Below are 22,743 nucleotides of genomic sequence, written 5' to 3'. Positions count from 1 at the left end.
AATCAAGTTGATTTTTAGAGTTTGTGGCTAAAACTCTCGGTATTCATCATTTCTAGCTTGATTCTATAGTTAAGTAAAGATTTGAGGTTTCAGTTGTGATCGTGAGGTGTTTAATCACATTTCTGACGGTTTAATTTCATCAATTCTTCAAGTTTTGAAGATTTGATACACATTCGGTATCGTAACTGCCATACCGAATCTGCTTCAAGTTAATAATTGTCATTCAGTATTGCAGATTGTGGTGTGTTTGTGATTCTATCACATTCGGTTTGTTAATACGCAGATTGTGGTGTGTTTGAAATTCTAAGTTTTCATACTTAGACTCGGTATTATCAACTGCTACAGTTGACATTCGGTATTCAATACATTCGGTATCTTTGTTATTTTGTGTGATACTAACGTGTTTCCTTGTGCAGCAAGGTTACAGAATATAATTCAAAGGAATTGAATTGTGTTTGAACTTCATATTCATACAGAATCTGACCACCGAGTCAGATACCGAATCTGAATCTCTGTATCACTTGATTCATTGGTTTAAGTGTTCTCAGGCTTCAAGTCTTGTGGTTACCGAATCTATACTGAATCTGGGTGTGTTACTTGTATTCCTGATCAGTTTTTGTTACAGAATCTGGTTTACCGAATCTGCTACAGTATAGAATCTTTACCAAATCTGCTATAGTACCGAATCTGTTACCGAATCTGACATTCTTGTTAGATTATTGTGATTTTTCATCTTAGATTTGTGTAATACCGAATCTTTACCGAATCTACCTCATTTTCAAGATGTCTACTCAAGATACTTTGATCATTGGATCAGATTCCCATCCTCCAGTGTTATTTGATGGCAAGTACACTCAGTAGCTTCACCGTATCACTCAGTACATAGACTACAAGGGTGAGAAAGCAAAGTACATATGGGCTTCTCTGAGAGATGGTCCAGTTGTAGATTATCATCCGGATACTGGTATGCCAATTCCAGTCTATGAACTTTTTGGTGATAAACGTGAGAGAGCTCAGGGTGACATAGAGGCAAAGAACATTGTTATGCAAGCTATCCTGTATGAATTGTTTGAAAATGTTGATAGCAACACAACAGCAAAAGATATATGGGATGAGATCAAACGACAGCAAGAAGGTTATGACATGTCAGATGTTACTAAACTGAATAAGGCTCTGGGATTTTATGAAGACTTCAAGCAGGAACCTGATGAACCACTCAAGGATACCTATCATCGTTTCAATGGTGTTCTCAATGAGTTGAAAAGGTGCAAGATCATAAAAGTAAATGCTGAAGTCAACATGAAATTTCTCAAAAAGCTCAATGCTGATTGGCTTCCTTATGGAACCATTGTTCGATCAACCAAAGAGATTGATAAGATGACTATTCATGAGCTTGTTGGAGTTCTTATGCATTACCAACCTGAAGTGTCTAAACTTCAAGAAGGAAGGAAAAAGTCATCTCCAAGTGATCCTCTTGCTCTCTTTACCAAAAAGAAGAGCAAATCATTTACGACTTCCAAAAGCTTGTCCAAGAAAGTTCTTGTTGAAGATTCAACTGATTCTGAAGAATTGAATCTGTCTGATGTTGATGATTCTCACCTTGAATTAGTCAAGATGGCAGCCATGTTCACAAAAGCCTTGAACAAATACAAATTCAAAGGAAAATCAAGCAATCAACGCAAGAATTCATCATCTTCCTCGTACTACAAGAAAGCTGATCAGTCAAAACAACAACAATGTGCTGATGATTCCAAGAAGGATGATTCAATCTATTTCAATTGTGGCAAAGCTGGTCATTACTCTCGTGAATGCAAAATGCCTAAGAAGAAGGATGCAACTTACTACAAGAAGAAAATGTTGTTGGCTAAGATTGTAGAAACTGGGGGAGAGCTGAAACCGGTTGATGATACTTGGTTTTAACTGGACTGATGATTCAGAATCAGAGGTTGAACATACAAATGTTTGCAAGATGACTAAGCTCATCAAAGCTACGGAAGCAATGGAGAATTCTGACTCAGCATCTGATGATGATGAGGTACAATCATCTGAAATTCCACTTGATTTTATCAAAGTGCAAAAATGACATGATGAAGAATTTGGTCTCAATGTCAAAAGAAGTTAAAGGTTTAAAATCTGAAAACAAGGTTTTAAAAGATAAAATCACACTTTTTGAGACCAAACCATCTTCATATAAATTACAATCTGAACTGCAAAGATTGACTGTCCAACTCAGCTCCACGGAAACTGAGTTGGAAAATCTTAAAAAAATCAGTTCATCCGATTAAGGTCGAAAGGACAGATTATCGTCTAAAATCGGAACGACTTCAAGAAAAAGTTCAATTTCTAGAAAAAGATCTTTCTGATTTGAAAACTCGACATGAACCCACACTTTCAAAGCTAAACAAGAAAATTATTCAATTGGAAAACTCTATCATTGAAAAGGACTCTGAAATCTCTTGGTTGTCAAAAGAGTCTTTTCAAATGAAAGCACAACTTGCTCGATATGAGGAAAAACTCTATCGAACAGATCAATCCAAAGCTATCATGAATATGGAACTTTCAAAATAACAGATTTTCATGAATAGACCAAAAACAATTCATGGTGACAAGTGGGGGTTGGGTTATGAAGATCCTAAGATCTTAGAAAATGCTTCCAAAAAGATTCCAGGATTATATCATTCTGATTATTTTCAAGCTGGTTTACCATATCATTTTGTGCATGCTTCTGATGCTGATTTTGATGATATTATTGTTAATCGCAAATCAAGAAAATACCATCAAATTAGCTTAATGTATGAGAAAATCCATGCTAAAATGGGTAAATCAAATCATGATTTCTTGAAGGAACTTGTTGAAACTGAAAAGAATATGCAAAATGAAAATTATGTGCCTAAGCGTAGACTGGTTTATATTCCAACACTCATGCTAGAGAAATACATTTTAATGCTTGAGAATGAAGTGTTTAACAAACCTAGTTCTAGCATTATTGCCGTAGATGAGGTGTTTGATGAACCAACTTTTGATGTGAAACCAATTCTACCCGCTTTGCCTGCATGTTCTGATAATGTTTACCGTGAAGACCTAGCACATGAATTAACTGTCTTCTTTGAAACAGAATCCGTAGGTCAAACTGATTTAGATGTAAAGGTAGAACCTCGAGATGAATCAACTCCTGCAAATCTGATAGACTTTGACAAACCAATTGATCCTTTGAATGAATTGAAGGTATTTCATATGCCCGAGAGACATATTAAATTAACGTGGCTAATATGTTTTGATCCAAGTTGGGTCATACCCAATAACAAACTTACCAGCACCTTATTCGTATTTGATCTTAACGATTGGATCATTAATCAAATACGCGACACTTGGACTTGAAGAAAAATGGTTTTCAGTAATTTAACTTGATGTATATATATAAATTATGGAATAATTTATATGATATGGAGTTAATTATTTATAGGTTAAATAATTAATTAATTGTGTTACATTTTATAAAAGTAAGTTTTATAAATAATGTACACATAATAAATAAAATGAATGTTTTATAAAAAGTATTTTATAAAATTTAATAAAATCAAATTTTATAAAACCATTTTTTATAAAAGTTGGAAGTGGCCTTGGAGTCTTAACACACATGCTAGAGATTCCATCTAGTTGGTCACACTTTTCCTTTAATCCATATACATGTTCCTTGACTTCTTGGAACACATTACATGCAAAATACATCAAAAAAAACTGCACCAAAACTCTCTCCAAACTGCTGTTAGGCCGTGGCCTTTTGGGAGGAGAAAAGAGGTTCAAAGTTTGGTTTTTGCAAGTTCATTCAAGTGTCTAATAAATCCTAACCAAAAGCAAGGGTGTTGGTGCACAAGTTTGGGGTATTTCTCCTTGAGGTTTCATCATTTTGAGACTTCATTCGTCATCATCTTTTGGGCAGCTGCTGTCTGGGTTTTAGTAGAAGATACAAGTGGGTTTCAAGCTTGGTTTACTAACTCATTAAGGTTCTAAAGCCTAACTACATTAAGGGTAGTGTTGGTGCATTAAAAGCTTGGGCTTTTACACATTCTTCATCACTTTGTTCTTCATACACACCCTCAATTGACTTGAGGAGGTAAATACATTCTTACTTCCTAGTTATTATTTGTAAGCATATTTTCATGACTTGATGCATTTATGGAATTCAAATAATAAATGGTTTTACATATAAACTTGTTTTCTTGTTAATCATGCTTCCGCTTGTTACAACTTTACATGAATGGGTTTTATGATTCTACTAACATCAAGAAACTTGTTATTATGTTGAATTCCATCAATGGTATCAGAGCCGAAGTCTATGAAATATGCTTCTTATATATGGTCTTTAAACCCACTATACTTGCATTCTAAGTACATGCATGAAAATGGAATGCAAAAATTTTGGGTTTTGGGTGGGTACCCTGTTATGGCCGAATTTGGGAGGGTCCAAATGGTTGTTTTGGGTTTGCAATTTGGTTAATATTTGTTGTTATGTTGTTGTTCACAATCAAGCCTTGACCTTGTGGTTGTATGCATGTGTGTTTGGATGATTATTAATAATTCATTTGGTATGTAATATTAATTCATTCATTTGGTTTGTAATATTATTATTTTGGTGATGTAATTTGTTTTACATTTGGTATGTAAAATAGAATAGGTTGTATTTTCATTTTCTAGATAATAATGTATTAGGATACATATTTTGTAAAATGAAGATACAAGATGATGAAGACTTGAAGAACACAAGGAACATATGGATGCAAGGTTAAGTGGGAGATTTGAAATCTCCTACTTTGTATTATTACCCCTTAACCCGGTGACATTTGTTTTCGGCTAAACAAATGTCCACCAAAATGGCTAGATTGTGAACATACTTGTTTTGCATGTGTGGTTGTTTGTTTGTTTATTGTATTGTATGTTTGGTTGATACAATTAATCACAAGATAACAACAAGCAAAACGACAATTTAATTGGTTAAATTAGACGTATTAATAACATGCAAGATGACAATTTAATTGGTTAAATTAAAAGCAACTAAAGACCTTAATAAATGGTTATTAAGAACAAGAAAAGGATCACATATATATAAAATGGTTTATATCAAGTAATTGGCAAATTACAAGACTTGAAATTGGATTTCAAATAAACCATACACTAAATGCATGTTGGTGTATGGCATAAATGTTTTCTCAAACTAGGAATAACGAAAACTTAAAATCCCTTTTAACAACAAGACAAACAAGTTAAATGCCATCCTTTTGTGCAAACACTTAAAAATATTAGGGAACTCTTAATGGGATAAAGGTCACCTAACCGTTATGAGCAAACTAATATGATTTAGGTGAATTTCACACACTTGTGGGATAAAGGTCACCTAACCACTAGTATGTTGAATTTACACGTTAGCACAAGTAGGACGACTTGATTTGGGAATCATGAACTTAGGGTCACCGAAGCATGATGAACAAATAGGCGTTGATGGGATAATATGCCATGCAAAAGGATTGCATGATCCCATAACTTAGAAGTTGCAAAAGGATTGCAATTGTCATATAATGACTACATAGCTAAATCAAATGACAGGATAAAGGTCACCTAACCGAAATTAGGTTTACCGTTGGATTCTAAAATTTAATAAATATCAATTGGATTTAAAGGGTATTGATTGTTAAATTAAAATCGATACTTAAATGAACTTTGTTAAATTTTGTAGATGGCCGCCAATAACAACAACATGCAAAACGCACCTATTAACTTGAACAACCTATCGTTAAGGTCTCTCCTCGAGAAAGACAAACTCAACCATACGAACTTTATGGATTGGTTCCGTAATCTTAGGATTGTCCTCAAACTTGAGGATAAAGCGTATGTGTTGGAGGACCCTATTCCTGACCAACCGGATGAGGAAGATCTAGAGGGCATGGCTTATTGGGATAAGTATTGCGCCGATTCGGTGCAAGTCGCTTGCCTAATGCTTGGGACTATGATACCCGAACTCCAAAAGGATTTCGAACATCATAGTGCATATGACATGATTACGCAATTGAAGGAGATGTTCCTTCAACAAGCACGTGTCGAGCGCTTCGAAACGGTTCGAGCGTTACATGCATGTCGTATGGATGACACCCAATCCGTATCCTCTTATGTCCTCAAAATGAAAAGCCTTATTGATCGCGCAAACCGTCTTAATCTCAACATATCTAATGAGCTAGCCACTGATCTTATCCTAAACTCCCTGTCAAAGAGGTTTGACCAATTTGTAATTAATTACAATATGAATGGGATGGATAAGACCATTGGTGAACTTCATGGCATGTTAAGGATGGCGGAAACTAGCATGGGTAAGAGGGCTTCACCCGTGCTAATGATCAATGATGGTGGGTCCAAAGGTAACAACACCTCTAAGCCAAAGGCGGCTAAGAGGAAAGGACCCGCCCATCAAGGTAAGGGAAAGGGGAGGATGGTTACCCCAACCAAAAACAAGAACAAGAAGCAAAAGGTTGCCGGACAAGCAAACCCCAAGGAAGACCCGTGCTTCGGTTGCGGTGAAATGGGTCACTGGAAACGCAATTGCCCGGTCTACCTTAAGGAGTTGAAGGAAAAGAGGGATGCGGGGCAATCCTCAGGTAACATATATATGGTATATATAGAGCTTAGTATTACTTCTTCTAATACATGGGTATTAGACACTGGATGTGGAACTCACATTTGCAATTCTTTGCAGGGGTTCAAAAGAAGTAGCAAGCAAACGGGAACATCAAGTCTCTTTATGGGTAATGGAGCCAAAGTGCAAGTGAAGGCTCAAGGAGACTTTGTATTAAAGCTTCCAAGTGGCTTGGAACTTATTTTGAACAATGTTTTGTATGCACCAGATTTATGTCGAAACATTATTTCAGTTTCCCGTTTAAAACAATGTGGTTTTTATCTTAATTTTGTTAATGATGATATACACGTTTATTTAGATAATGTATTCTATTTTAAGGCTTCGCCTTCAAATGGAATTTATGAATTGGTTCATGATGACACATCATCTAATAGCTCAATATACCATACAAGCACCAAGAAACTCAAAAGGGATTTGAGTGATTCCTACTTATGGCATTGTCGCCTTGGTCACATAAACAAGAACCGAATGCATACACTTCAAAAGAATGGACTTTTGAAATCAAATGAGATGGACTCGTTTGATGTATGTGAATCTTGTTTACAAGGCAAAATGACTAAAGCACCTTTCAAAGGGACCTATGAAAGGGCTAAAGACTTATTGGGATTAATACATTCGGATGTGTGTGGACCCTTTAAGCCCATGACTAGGAATGGTGAAAGATACTTTGTTACATTCATTGATGACTTCAGTCGTTTCGGATATGTCTACTTGTTAAGGCATAAGGATGAAACTTTTGAAGCATTCAAAGAATATCAAAACGAAGTACAAAATCAACTCAACAAGACAATCAAGGTACTGCGTACCGATAGAGGAGGTGAATACCTAAGCGATGCTTTCCAAGAACATCTTAGGAGTTGTGGGATTATCTCACAACTTACTCCACCAGGAACACCCCAACTTAATGGAGTTTCCGAAAGGAGGAACCGAACCCTAATGGATATGGTTCGATCTATGATGGCAAGAAGCTCGTTACCTCTGTTGTTTTGGGGTTATTGTCTATGCTCCGCGGCTCGTATTTTAAATATGGCCCCAACCAAGAAAGTGGAACGGACTCCTCACGAGATGTGGTTTGGAAAACCTCCTTCTCTTTCATACTTGAAAGTATGGGGATGTGAAGCTTATCCAAAGCGCTATAATGCTAATAAGTTGCATGCTCGATCCACGAAGTGTATCTTTATAGGATATCCCAAGGATGATATGGGATACTATTTCTATGATCCGACCGAGCAAAATGTATTTGTTGCTCGAAAGGCTGAATTCCTTGAAACTAAGTTCCTAATGGAAGGCAAAAGTGAAAGGAAGATAGATCTTGAAGAGGTTCAAGATCAAGTAGATGATACACAATTGGCTGACACTAGCACTCAACATGAAAATGTTGAGAGTGATCAGATGGATGATCAAAATACACAAGACGTTCGCAGATCTGGTAGGATTAGTAATCTTCCTGAGAGATATGGGTTTCTCATGGATGGTTGCTATGTGGTTGATTTGGATGAACCAATAAACTACCAAGATGCTTTATCAAGGATTGATAAAGATAAATGGCAGGAAGCCATGAACGCTGAGATGCAATCCATGTATGACAACCAAGTTTGGGAACTTGTTGCGCAACCTCCTGGCTCTAGGCTAGTTGATTGTAAATGGCTGTTCAAAATGAAAACCGACATACATGGAAACTTGGATACATATAAAGCTAGACTTGTAGCAAAAGGTTTCACTCAAACTCAAGGGGTTGACTATGATGAAACTTTTTCGCCTGTGGCGATGCTAAAGTCTATTAGGATATTACTTGCCGTTGCTGCTCATTATGATTATGAAATATGGCAGATGGATGTCAAGACCGCTTTCCTAAACGGACATCTTGAGGAAGATGTCTATATGGTTCAGCCTGAGGGTTTTGTTGATCCGAAATATCCTAAAAAGGTATGCAAGTTAAAGAAGTCAATCTACGGATTGAAACAAGCATCTAGAATGTGGAATCATCGTTTTAATGAGGAGGCCAAGAAATTTGGCTTCATTAAAAATGGTGATGAAGCTTGTGTATACAAGAAAGCTAGTGGGAGCACTATCATGTTCCTTGTACTATATGTGGATGATATATTGTTATTTGGAAATGATATTCCGGCAATGCAAGGTGTTAAAACTTGGTTAAGCAAATGCTTCTCCATTAAGGATCTTGGAGAAGCACAATACGTCTTGGGGATTGGGATCTACAGGGATAGATCCAAGAAATTGATAGGTTTGAATCAAAGTGCATACATTGAAAAGATCTTGAAAAGGTTCAAGATGGAAAACTCTAAGAAAGGTTTGGTACCTATTCAAAGAGGAACGCTCCTTAGTTCATCTCAGTGCCCCACCACGAAAGATGAACAAGAGAAAATGAAGAAAGTCCCATATGCGTCTGCCATTGGGTCAATCATGTATGCAATGATATGCACTAGACCGGATGTGTCATGCGCTCTTAGCCTGACAAGCAGATACCAAAATAACCCAGGAAACAGTCATTGGATTGCTGTTAAAAGTATATTGAAATACCTTAGGAGGACTAAGGATATGTTTCTAATATATGGGTCTGGTGAGGAGGAACTCGCTGTAAGAGGTTACGTGGACGCGAGTTTCCAAACTGATCGTGATGATTCTCGATCACAATCCGGTTATGTCTTCACATTAAATGGAGGTGCGGTCTCTTGGAAGAGTTCAAAACAGGATGTTGTTGCATTATCCACTACAGAGTCAGAGTACATTGCCGCCTCATTGGCAGCTCAGGAAGCTGCATGGATGAAGAAATTCATCGACGACTTAGGAGTAGTCCCTTCCATTCAGGACCCTCTTGAGATCTTTTGTGACAACGAGGGTGCGATTGCTCAAATCAAGGAACCTCGTGCTCACCAAAAGACCCGTCACATTGAGCGGAGATTCAACTACATAAGGGATGAAGTTGAAAAGGGAAAGATATGTATTCGCAAAGTTCACACAGATCTTAATATAGCGGATCCTCTCACGAAGCTCTTACATGGAGCAAAACACGCTGGACATGTTTGTGCATTAGGGCTTCGATATTCTAGTGATTGGTCATGATCTGTTTTAAGTATTGTAACGGAACGAAATTGTTAAACTCATTAATATAATTATGGTATTAATCTATTTTGAGTTATGTTCCTATTTTGCATATTTTATCCATGAACAAATAATTATTCTAAATTCCGTAGTCGATCACATTTGTGGGAGCAAGTGTGAGGTTTAGACTATTATGAACTCGGATTGGTATACATTCACGGGATGAATGTGGTGCAAGGTTGCAACCAAGGTTCATAGATATTTGTGGGATACAAATATTGGAAGACCCGCCCTCAAGATCTACTAAATGGAGCCTTTGTGGTTGATCACATGTAATCTTGAGTAAAGGCAAATATCACTGTATCCTCTGACCTGAGATACATATTGGGTTCGGATATTTACCGAGTATCGTGCCTTGATTCTTTCCTTCGCTATTCTGAAATATGGTAGCTCATAAGGAAGAGCTCAGGTACAATGCAAGGTACATATTTAGGACGTATGTAGTCAAGATGGAATTTGTCCCTCTTATTCGTTGAGAGTCAGATGTCTAAGGCCTGATAAAGTTAAATCTAAAAGAGAGTGATCACTCTGTATCTCTTGGATTTAACATGACATCTAGGATGAAAGGATATAATGAAAGATTCACCTATTCACATTCGAGACGGGAACTCGAAAGGGATGATGTTATTGAATGGCACAAAGTCATAACATATTGGGGGTGATGGACGGTCGTTAGGTGGTATCCATCACTTGCATTAATTTCTTATATTTCTCGTGCAAGTGGGAGATTGAAGGTATTTCATATGCCCGAGAGACATATTAAATTAACGTGGCTAATATGTTTTGATCCAAGTCAGGTCATACCCAATAACAAACTTACCAGCACCTTATTCGTATTTGATCTTAACGATTGGATCATTAATCAAATACGCGACACTTGGACTTGAAGAAAAATGGTTTTCAGTAATTTAACTTGATGTATATATATAAATTATGGAATAATTTATATGATATGGATTTAATTATTTATAGGTTAAATAATTAATTAATTGTGTTACATTTTATAAAAGTAAGTTTTATAAATAATGTACACATAATAAATAAAATGAATGTTTTATAAAAAGTATTTTATAAAATTTAATAAAATCAAATTTTATAAAACCATTTTTTATAAAAGTTGGAAGTGGCCTTGGAGTCTTAACACACATGCTAGAGATTCCATCTAGTTGGTCACACTTTTCCTTTAATCCATATACATGTTCCTTGACTTCTTGGAACACATTACATGCAAAATACATCAAAAAAAACTGCACCAAAACTCTCTCCAAACTGCTGTTAGGCCGTGGCCTTTTGGGAGGAGAAAAGAGGTTCAAAGTTTGGTTTTTGCAAGTTCATTCAAGTGTCTAATAAATCCTAACCAAAAGCAAGGGTGTTGGTGCACAAGTTTGGGGTATTTCTCCTTGAGGTTTCATCATTTTGAGACTTCATTCGTCATCATCTTTTGGGCAGCTGCTGTCCGGGTTTTAGTAGAAGATACAAGTGGGTTTCAAGCTTGGTTTACTAACTCATTAAGGTTCTAAAGCCTAACTACATTAAGGGTAGTGTTGGTGCATCAAAAGCTTGGGCTTTTACACATTCTTCATCAATTTGTTCTTCATACACACCCTCAATTGACTTGAGGAGGTAAATACATTCTTACTTCCTAGTTATTATTTGTAAGCATATTTTCATGACTTGATGCATTTATGGAATTCAAATAATAAATGGTTTTACATATAAACTTGTTTTCTTGTTAATCATGCTTCCGCTTGTTACAACTTTACATGAATGGGTTTTATGATTCTACTAACATCAAGAAACTTGTTATTATGTTGAATTCCATCATGAATTTTATGCGAACTTACCTATTGTACAAAACTTGAAACGTATACTAGGTGAAGTTGAACAGAAAAAACGTTGATTTGCAACTTAAGTGTCAATCATTAGAACAAATGCTTGCTTTGTGTGATAAATTGTCTCCACTTCCTAAGAAAGAATATACTTATGATTTTAAGGAAGGTGAAGTGATAGTTTCTGCAGAGGAATTATGTCTTGAGATTAAGAGCTTAAAACAAAAAATAATTCAACTGAAATAGGCTAACACACTTAAGCAATCATCCATTGTTAAAACCATTATGTCTACAAGTGTTGGTGGGATAACTAAGAAGGGGAAGGGGAAAACAACATCTAAGGATGTAAAACCCATTACTATTCTAAAGAACCCACTACGTTCTCAATTTGGAAACCATGTTTCAACAGTTGCACCTTCAACACAATTTGTTGTCAAGAGAGTTCATTCTCAAAATGGTTCTATGTTAACTGAAAAGATTCCTATGATTCTAATGTCAAATCAATCAAAGGAAAGTCTTTTACAAAAATCAGTCAAGTCAACACAACACAAGAGTCCAAAACCTGATTTGAGTGAGTATGATGCAAAGGAACGTAAAATCAAATTGGAAATTTTGCAAAATCAATCATCTCATGTGTCAACTGAAAAGTTTGGACATCTAACTAACAGAGGTGTTTTTCGTGTCACAGGTTATAATCCAAATTTGACTTATAAGTCTGTATGGGTTTCTAAGTCCACGACTAAGAACGTAGCAACTAAACCAAAGAAATCTGCTAGTCGACCTAGGAAATCATCTCATGTTTTTTGATTTTCGTCTGTGAACAAAACATCTACTTGGAATAAGTTGTGTGTTAAGACTTCTGATAACGATGTAAAACTTGATATTGCGTATGATGCTTCATGTAATGTGGTTTTAAATGATGTTTTATTGCCTAAGTTGCATGATGCTTTACGTGATAATCTCATTGTTGATCCAAAGTTTATTGTTGGTATTAAACGAAAAAGACCCAAGAAACTTTGGGTACCTAACCTCTAGGAAATTAACGTTTACAGGGTTTTGACGTCTGTGTTTGGTATATCGATTCTAGTTGTTCTCTACACATGACGGGCGATAAATCCTTGCTTGTCAATTTCATTGACAAATTCCTAGGAACGGTTACTTTTGGAAATGATGAGATTGCAGCAATAATGGGTTATGGAGATTTTGTGAAGAATGGCATAACGATCAAACGGGTCTCATATGTTGAGGGTTTGGGGTGCAGTTTATTTAGTGTTAGCCAGTTTTGTGATGGAGATCTCAAAGTTTTGTTTGAACGTCGTCAATGCTCGGTGCAATCCACCGATGGAAACGATCTCCTTGTTGGTAAATGTTGTGCTTCACTTTATACTATTGACCTCAATGATGCACCATCACATGGAATCATGTGTTTGGTCACTCGTTCAACGAAGGAGAATTCATGGTTATGGCATCACCGGATGTCTCACCTGAATTACAAGGGTATTAATTGACTAGTCTCTAAAGACTTAGTTGATGGTATTCCAAGCTTTCAATATGATAAGCATCATGTGTGTCCATCATGTGCGATGGGTAAGCTGAAACGGACTTCTCATCTGCCTAAGCAACACCTCAGTACTTCATCGTCCTTGCAGTTATTGCATATGGACTTATGTGGACTCATGAGGATTTCTAGTCTTGGTGGCCGGAAACATGTGCTTGTCATTGTTGATGACTATACCCGATTTACATGGATTTTCCTTCTACGAACAAAGTCAGAAACCCCCACCATTATCATTGAGTTCATTAAAAAGACTCAACGCTCTTTTAACAAACATGTTAAGAGTATTCAAACTGATAATGGGACAGAATTTAAGAATGACCTGCTTGATAGTTATTTGAAAGCCCAAGGCACTGAACATCAGTTCTCTGCTGCACGAACCCCTCGACATAATGGAGTCATCGAACAACGTAATCGTACGTTGTGCGAAGCAGCTCGAACGATGCTTGCTTACTCCAAACTACCTCCGAAAATGTGGGGGGAAGCCATTTCTACTGCATGTTATACCCAAAATTGCTGCATCATTAATAAACGTTTTGATAAAACTCCTTATGAGTTACTATATGGTAGACGCCCGAATGTCAAATATTTTCGTATCTTTGGTTGTATATGCTATGTGCTTAACGATTTTGACAGCCTCGGAAAGTTTGATCCACATGGCGATCAGGCCATATTTCTTGGTTATTCTTCAAACAAAGTTGCCTATCGTGTTTATCACAAATGGACAAAGACGATCAAGGAAAGTATTAATGTAAGGTTCGATGAATTATCGGGAATGGTTTTTGAACAACTCAGTTCAAAACCCGATCCTAACATGGCTATTACTTCTTCCACGCAAAACTTAATTTTCTTGAAGAAGGGTGTTCCTACGGTTACAACAGAGGAACTGGATATCTTGTTTGATAGTCTTTATGCTCCTCAATGAAATTCAAATGTTCAAACCGTACCTATTACACCATCACAGTCAACTACTGTGGAGACTCAATCAAGTCTTTTTGATGAAGATACAACACCAACTGATTGAACTATTGTTTCTTCATCCTCCCTCCCACCTCCAAATACAGATAATCTTAAACCAATTCAAGATTCATCAGTTGATACAACTCCAGTTGTTTCTCCAGATACTCAATTGAATCCATTAGATGAAGTTACATCAGATCAAGCGGATCAAGGCTCAACGTCAACAACGATTGATGTTCCAACAGATACCACTAATGTACAACCTCTTCCACATAACAACCGATGGACTAAAAGTCATCCAATTGATCTTATCATTGGTGATGCATCTGCTCCAGTCTCAACTCGAAGGGTGACTTAGAATATGTGTTTATACACTGCCTTTCTTAGTAAGATTGAACCAACAACGGTTACGCAAGCTTTACTAGATCCGAACTGGGTAGTAGCAATGCAAGAAGAGATAAGTCAATTTGATCATTTGAAAGTATGACAATTAGTCCCAAGACCAACGGGTCAACGACCAATAGGGTTAAGTGGATTTTTAAGAACAAGAAGGATTCTGATGGAATTGTGGTTCGAAACAAGGCACGTATTGTGGCTAAGGGATATCGACAACAAGAGGGTATTGTTTATGATGAAACGTTTGCTCCGGTTGCTAGGATTGAGGCTATTCGTCTTTTCCTTGTATTTGCTTCTCACATAAAGTTCACGGTGTTTCAAATGGATGTCAAAACTGCTTTTCTGAATGGTCATCTTCAAGAGGAAGTTTATGTTGATCAACCAGAAGGCTTTGTCAATCCCATTCATCCAAACCACGTCTATTACTTGGAGAAAGCTTTATATGGTCTGAAGCAAGCACCGCGTGCATGGTACGAGACCTTGACAAAGTATTTGCTGGACAATGGCTTCTCTCGTGGAACAATTGATACAACGCTATTCATCCGTAAAAACCACGGTCACATTCTCTTGGTTCAAATTTACGTTGATGATATTATTTTTGGTTCCACGTCCCCGGCCTTATGCAAAGAATTTGGTGACCTTATGGCCAACAAATTCGAAATGAGCATGCTTGACCAGTTAAATTTCTTCTTGGGGTTACAAGTAAAACAATAACCAAATGGGATTTTTATTAGTCAAACAAAGTATATCAATGATATGCTAAAACGTTTTAAAATGACTGATTTAAAATCAATGACAACCCCAATGAGGACTTTACTGGATACTGATGCTAATGGGGAACCCTTTGACGTAACGCTTTATCGAAGCATGGTTGGTTCTTTAATGTATTTGACTGCAAGTCGACCACCAGACATTACACTTGATGTAACTGTCTGTGCCCGCTTTCAGTCTAATCCTAAGAAATCTCACTCTAAAGCGGTTGTTAGGATTTTTCAGTACCTTAAAGGTACACCTAACCTTGGGATCTGGTATCCTCATAGATCCGATTTCAATCTCACTGCTTATACTGATGCAGATCATGGCGGTTGCCATGTTGATAGAAAAAGCACATCTGGATCAATTCAGATGTTGGGGAATAGGCTAGTTGGTTGGTCATCCAAAAAGCAGAACTGTGTGTCTTTCTCAACAGCTGAGTCTGAGTACATTGCTGCAGCTCACTGTTGTTCACAAGTTTTGTGGATGCAAACTCAACTTTTGGACTATGGCTTTAAGATTTTTAAGACCACAATTTTCTGTGATTCATAAAGTGCTATTGCAATTACGAGCAACCCAGTCCAGCATTCTAAGACTAAACACATTGATATTCGTTATCATTTCATTAAGGACCATGTAGAAAAGGGGGATGTAGAGTTATACTTTGTGCCTACCAAAGTGCAATTAGCTGACATGTTCACTAAGCCCTTAGATGAACTTAGGCTAAAGTTCTTGATCAAAGAAATTGGCATGGTAGAGTATAGTGCTTGACATTCCTTAGATCTGTTGGGACTTATACTTGGGATCTTGTGTTTAGGGGGAGTAGATACATTCTAGGGGGAGCAACTATTCCTTTTGCTTTAGATAACATCTTTCAAGGGGGAGCCATACTTTTAGATTTCTGTTAACTACCTGGGATTAAATTTCAATGGTTACGAAAGGGGGTGGTAACTCATTGATATCATATTTCAAGGGGGAGTTAACTCATTTTCGTGGGAATATATTAAAATGGTGATTTACTTTCTTTTATATCACATTTTGAGGGGGAGAAAAAGGGAGAAAATGAAAAGAAAACTGTTTTTCAATAGTGAATTTCATAAATTCTTTATTTTTATCTGAAATAATTCACTAAGGCTTGTATATATCTCAGTATGCAACCCGTTTTAACAATTGGTATCACTGAAGATTTGTACTTTGTACATAATTCAATATTTTCTAAGTACAAATCTTGTTTTGATAAAACTCATAAAAATTGGAAAAGATAAAATCCAAAAATACTTGAATTTTACTGAATAAATGCTATTTTTAGCATTATACCGAATCTGACAAAAAAATGTACAGATTCGGTAAGTCAAAAATTTTCAATAATTGTTTCAGAAATATTTTTCATGAAAAGATTGAAATGAATATTGAGAGGAAAAGTCAATTTGTCAAAATTTGAAGTTAAATTGATAAAGTTTTGAAAAGTGGACTATATTCGGTATAATAGGTCCATTCAGTAAAGCCCATTCGGTATTTTATCTTCGGTATCTATAAAAGGAGGGTCAAAGTCAAACAAACTCTCATACTATTCTTAATTACCTACCGAGTCTGACTGAACATACCGAATCTGCCTAATCTACCGAGTCCGTCCTTCTCTTTCTTCAAATCTTTGGTATATTTTCATTTTACTCAATGTTTAAGATACATAATTATAGATCTGAGATAATTAAGTATTTTTCAACCAGAAAAGATCAAAATAACTGGATTATGACTTTTAATTTTGAAATATTGTTGATTATACCGAATCTGGGTCGTACTATTTTAATCTTTGATTAAAGTCAATTGATTTGGATAATTAACATAAAATCTTGTCTAATCTGAGTAAAATTTGATTGATCTATCATTTGATCGAGTCTGATTACATGGTTAATTGCTTATTTGATGGATTCTGTATATACCGAATATGTTCTATCTACAGTATCGAGTCTGTTCAAACAATTAACATGTTGTTATGCTTTAATTGAGTGATTAATTGATTTTGGTTGTTTTCTTGCATGATATGTGATAGAATATGCATGTTTGAGTGACTTTCTGTTAATTTTGAAGATACCGAATCTGTTCTTGTCTTGATACCAAGTCTGACATTTGGTACCTCGAAACTTTCTGGTTTTTATCTTGATACCAAGTCTTATTCTGAATCTTTTTGAATTGAAAACTCAACACTCGTTTGGTTTCCAAATCTTAAAACTTTTGGTATACCGAATCTGCTTAATTGTGTTTAAAATTGACTAAGTGTTGTTTAAAATTGACTTTGCATGATGACTTTATACTGTAATGAATATCATTTGAATGTCATGTTTGTCAATTACTTGTGCATATTTGGAATAAATGGTGTTTTTAACTTAGAAAAACCATAAAAATTATAAAACTAGAAAAATACAAAGGATTTCAAAGGTAAATAAGAATAGAGATATGTGATTTATGTTGAATATCTTGTGGTCTTCTATTTCTTATTCATATAGCTAAATGGCGAACAATCACTTCATCAACTCTGAAACTAACATTCCTTGCAATTACTGGACTGCAATTCTAGATAGGCATACACTATGGTCTGCTCTAAGCTCAACTGTCAGTATACCAGTAACAGATCTGGAACTACTCAATAGAACCATTAGGTTTGTGGAAGCTGCACAACCTACTGTTGAAAATCCAGAAGGAACTCAAGCTCGATTTAAATTTCAACTAAGGGGAGTTCAAGGGATGAGGAGTATTACTAAGGCTGATTTCAGGAGGATCTTCAGACTTCCTCTTGTACAGAATGCTCCTGCTTTCCCTGCTACTCAGCAAATGATGAACGCAGTCTTCGATCTTGGTTATGTTGGAGCTACTAACGTTCCACTGGCTAAGTTTCAGAAGAAATATCTGCACTCATGGTGGTATGTGATCTTCTCAATCATCAACAGATGCTTGTTGATGATAAGGAGTGGATCCGACAGCCTTACTGTGCCAATGTTGAAGTTGTTCTACTCTTTCATAAGAGTAGAGGCTCCTAACTATACTGAGCTTCTATGGGAACTGGTTCAGGCACAAGTTGAAAAGCTAAGGGGTTCATACATCCCTTGTGAAAGGTTTTTCTATATCTTTATCCACGATACTATCACTGCTTGCAGAAATGCAAATATTTTTGTACCAGGTACACATGGATTACATATGAAGAGATTTGGGGAGTTGAAGATGAATACCCCAATGATTTCTGACAATCAATTCACTGCGCTAATTCCAAATTGGCTTGTGGGGCTAGCTGTACCCCAAGACGCTCAAATGCGCTCTTATTTTGAGGCTGTAGGAATACCTCTTCAGAACTCGGCACAACAAGGATAAGTTGAACCCGCCGGTTCTAGCCCCAGAGGTTGTAGAGGAACCTGTAGTACAACCACCCAGACCAGCTAATCTTCCACTTAGGGTGAACCTCAAACATTCTAGGGTAGCACACCAAGCTCAACCCATGAGGATCAGGGAGCCTAGTTCACCTAGGATTGAGCCAATCCTTTCAACAACACCCAAAATGAGTAGTGACACTGATTCTTCAGCAACTGAGTCATCTCCTGAACCTTCTCCTAAGAGAACTCGATTTATACCTGATGAGATGATTCAAACTCCGCCAACCCAATGCTTAACTAGATCTAGGACTTCGACACCCATCGTCCGCCAAACAGTTACTCTAACCGTTGGTGATACGGACCAAGACCTAGAACCAATTAGGTCACCCTCACCCATATCCGTATCACATCTAATAATAACAGTAAGCCCTACGCTAAATGAAGCACAAGATTTGGTAGGCAAGAGGTCTAAACGCAAGGATGGTAAAAAGACCACTAAGCCCATCCAATCTAAATAGGACTTAACAATAAATATTACACAGAAAGATGCTTCGGCATCTAAGGAAGTAAAGTCTTCCTCTACAGTAAAGTCTGCGTTGACTCAATCGATTGAGGAAACTCAATCATTGAAGTCCAGAACGGCTGAAGGGGAGCCAAAAAGTCTTGAAAAGGCACCCTGCGTATCGACTGGAAATCCTCCTGTGCCTCAACGTACAACAGGGTCTCGAGGTCCGGCTTATCTTGATGAGGAAGATCTGACGCGTCCCATGGAAACGAGTCAACATGACAATCCTTCGGAATATTTATCAGACTTCTAGCAGACTGATCCTTTGGTTCATGAAAGTGATCCATTGGTTCAAACCATTTCTCTTTCGGATTCTGAAACTCAGGGTCTAGAGAAAGAGTCGTTAACTGAAAGAGATGTACCACCTCATGGTATATCAATGATTTCAGGAGTCGAAGATAGCAATATCTCTACGAGATCAAAATCGACGGGTAGTTCTACTACTTTGTCAGAGTCCCATGAGACCAAAGTCATGGAGGCGGATGCTTTGAAAGAAAATTCATCAGCGACAACTCCGGTTGTTGCCCAACCTCCATCAGAAGGGGATATTACGAATCTGACTAGTAGTATGTACAGCTCTACATATAAGAATAATACCGCACAAACATCCTTAACTGCCCTCACGACAACTCAAAAACTTCCACCGACATCGCCTTCAACAGTTGCTGCTGATGCTGATGTTGTTCGTGGTTACACTGTTGTTTCACCGACTGGGTCACCTTCTTGGATTTCAAATAGATATGGATAAAGATATCTCTCTGACGATGAGGTGGAAGAACTATATCTTGCTGATTTTTCTAAACGAACTGATCTTGATGAAGTTCGTGAGACTATGATGATTTATCTTGAGCAAGCAAGGATAGTATATCCTTTATCTCCATGCAAGTCACCTGGACCAATTCACATGCCTGATCATGATGATTTTGATCCCGACAATCTTCATGAGGGGGAGAATAGATAAGGTGGTTATTGGTCCAATGGTTTTCAAAGATCAACGTATGAAGCTGGTACATCTAGTCAACATAAGGATTAAGATGTTATTGATATTTCTGATTCTGAAAGCGATGAAATTGAGGAAATTCAGTGTGAAAGTTTTCTAGATGAATCAAAAGGTCAGAGAGAGGGTGGCTCAGGGATGCTTATGATTATGGATTCAGCTGATCATGAGAATAAGTCAGCTCAAGAGGAGAATCAAAACTTCGATAGTATTTAAGATATTTTGAAGGGGTCGTCGAGTGTCACCAATAAATTCAACGATCATCAATTTGTTAATTTGTCATCTCCAACTGATGAATTTGGGATACACTTTGAGAAAGAGATTTTCTCTAATGGCAAGGAAGATACTACGACTCCTCCTGATCTGAATGTTCCATTTCAAATTGCAGAGATTGTTTTTGAGCGTGATGTTGATTTCCAATTAAGTGAGAAAGAAGAGAAGATGATTCTTAGTTCACCATTCATTGAACAACAAGCGTATAGAATCTATGGTGATTCTGATCTCGTCCTTTCTGCATCAATGAGTGTTCTGGGTATATAGAAATATCATAAGAAACCAGAATTTCTCAAAGCTTATCTGAGTGTTCGTGACAAATATAAATTGAAGAATGAAGAGAAACTTCAAGTTCAGCGAAATTCAGAGATCAAAAGCATAAATAAGATTTTGATGATTAACAAGGATGGAGTGAAGATGCCATTGTTTCAAGTAACAAGAATGGATGATGAAGATTATCAATTCCTTGAGGCAGATTTTGATAGATTGAAGATGGACGACATTATTTTCATTTACAACTACTTGATTAACTTGAATGAATCTGCAACAATTTATCATGCTACTGCGATGAAGGTAGTCTACAGATTTATTCTTGACTCGATGAGATGGATGTCCGTTCACGATTTTCAAATGGGGTTAGAATCTGGACACAAGAAACTCGGAATCAAACCACCAAATCAAGTAATCGAAGAGTTGAGATATATGTCCTTACTTGAAGTAAGTGACAGTCCTTATGGGTTGTGTTTGTCAATTCTCATTATACAAAGATCTTCATCAGAGTCTCAGATTTCAGAAGATACTCAGACGGAACGTTGATGTATGCTTTCAAATATTTGAGATGGAGACTGATCAATAACTGCTATTCAACTGAAGATAATGAGATTGTCAAATACATTCTCACAAGATTGAAAAGTTGTCTAAAGACAAGAGTGAACATACGAAGATATGAGAATCTCAAGGGATTCAAATCCAAAGTTCACTTCAGAGGAACAAAGTTCCTTTAGATGTTTTAATAGGATTATATTGTAAAATTCACATTTAACACTAAGGGGGAGATTTTTAGGACCTCGAAGTTGTATAGTGTTAATGTGAAATAAGCTTAAATGAAGGTTCCTCAGAAGAGGGCTATATAAGGAACCTAAGTAGTCCTAATTAGATAGCCATTGCATTGTAACTGAGTTCTAGAAGCTGTGGAATGTAATTTGTACCGATTCTCTCTCTTACCGAATCTCCTTCTCACCTACTGAATCTCATTCTATCTTATCATTTATCACAATCTCAACATGATATTACCTATCATTCTACTTAAAGCTTCGGCTACCACATTTGCCTTTTTCGGGTGGTGACGAATTTCGAAGTCGTAATCATTTAACAGTTCAATTCACCTACGCTGCCTCATGTTTAGTTGTTTTTGATTAAATATATGTTGTAGACTTTTTTTGTAGTGATAAATAATAAATTTGACCCCATATAAGTAGTGCCTCCACATCTTTAATGCAAAAACAATAGCGCCCAATTCCAAATCGTGACTCGTATAATCTCTCTCTCATGAATCTTCAATTGTCTAGACGCATAAGCAATTACCTTCTTTCGTTGCATTAATACACAACCGAGACCTTGTTTTGAAGCGTCACAATAAATCACAAAATCATCATTCCCTTCAGCCAATGACAATATAGGTGATGTAGTTAACTTTTTCTTCATCAATTGAAACGCTTTCTCTTGCTCATCCTTCCATTCAAATTTCTTCCCTTTATGCATTAATGCAGTCAAGGGTTTTGCTATTTTAAAAAAATCTTGGATGAATCTTCTGTAGTAACCAGCCAATCCTAAAAATTAGCGTATCTGCGTCGGAGTTTTCGGGGTTTCCCATTTCTCAACGGTTTTAATCTTTGCCGGATCAACCTGAATACCTTCTTTACTCACTATGTAACCGAGGAATTGAACTTCTTTCAACCAAAATGTACACTTTGAAAACTTAGCGTACAGTTTTCTTTCCTCAACAGTTCTAAAACCATTCTTAAATGTTCTCCATGCTCTTGATCATTCTTGGAGTAAATAAGTATGTCATCAATGAATACAATGACAAACTTGTCAAGATATGGTCCACACACTCGGTTCATGAGGTCCATGAACACGGCTGGTGCATTAGTTAAATCAAACGGCATGACCATAAACTCATAATGACCGTAACGTGTTCTAAAGGCAGTCTTTAGGAAATCCTCCTCCTTCACCCGTATTTGATGATACC

The sequence above is a fragment of the Rutidosis leptorrhynchoides genome, chromosome 8, assembly GCF_046630445.1.
Source record: "Rutidosis leptorrhynchoides isolate AG116_Rl617_1_P2 chromosome 8, CSIRO_AGI_Rlap_v1, whole genome shotgun sequence".
In the NCBI taxonomy this organism is placed as follows: domain Eukaryota; kingdom Viridiplantae; phylum Streptophyta; class Magnoliopsida; order Asterales; family Asteraceae; genus Rutidosis; species Rutidosis leptorrhynchoides.
Note: the sequence above shows the minus strand (reverse complement) of the source record.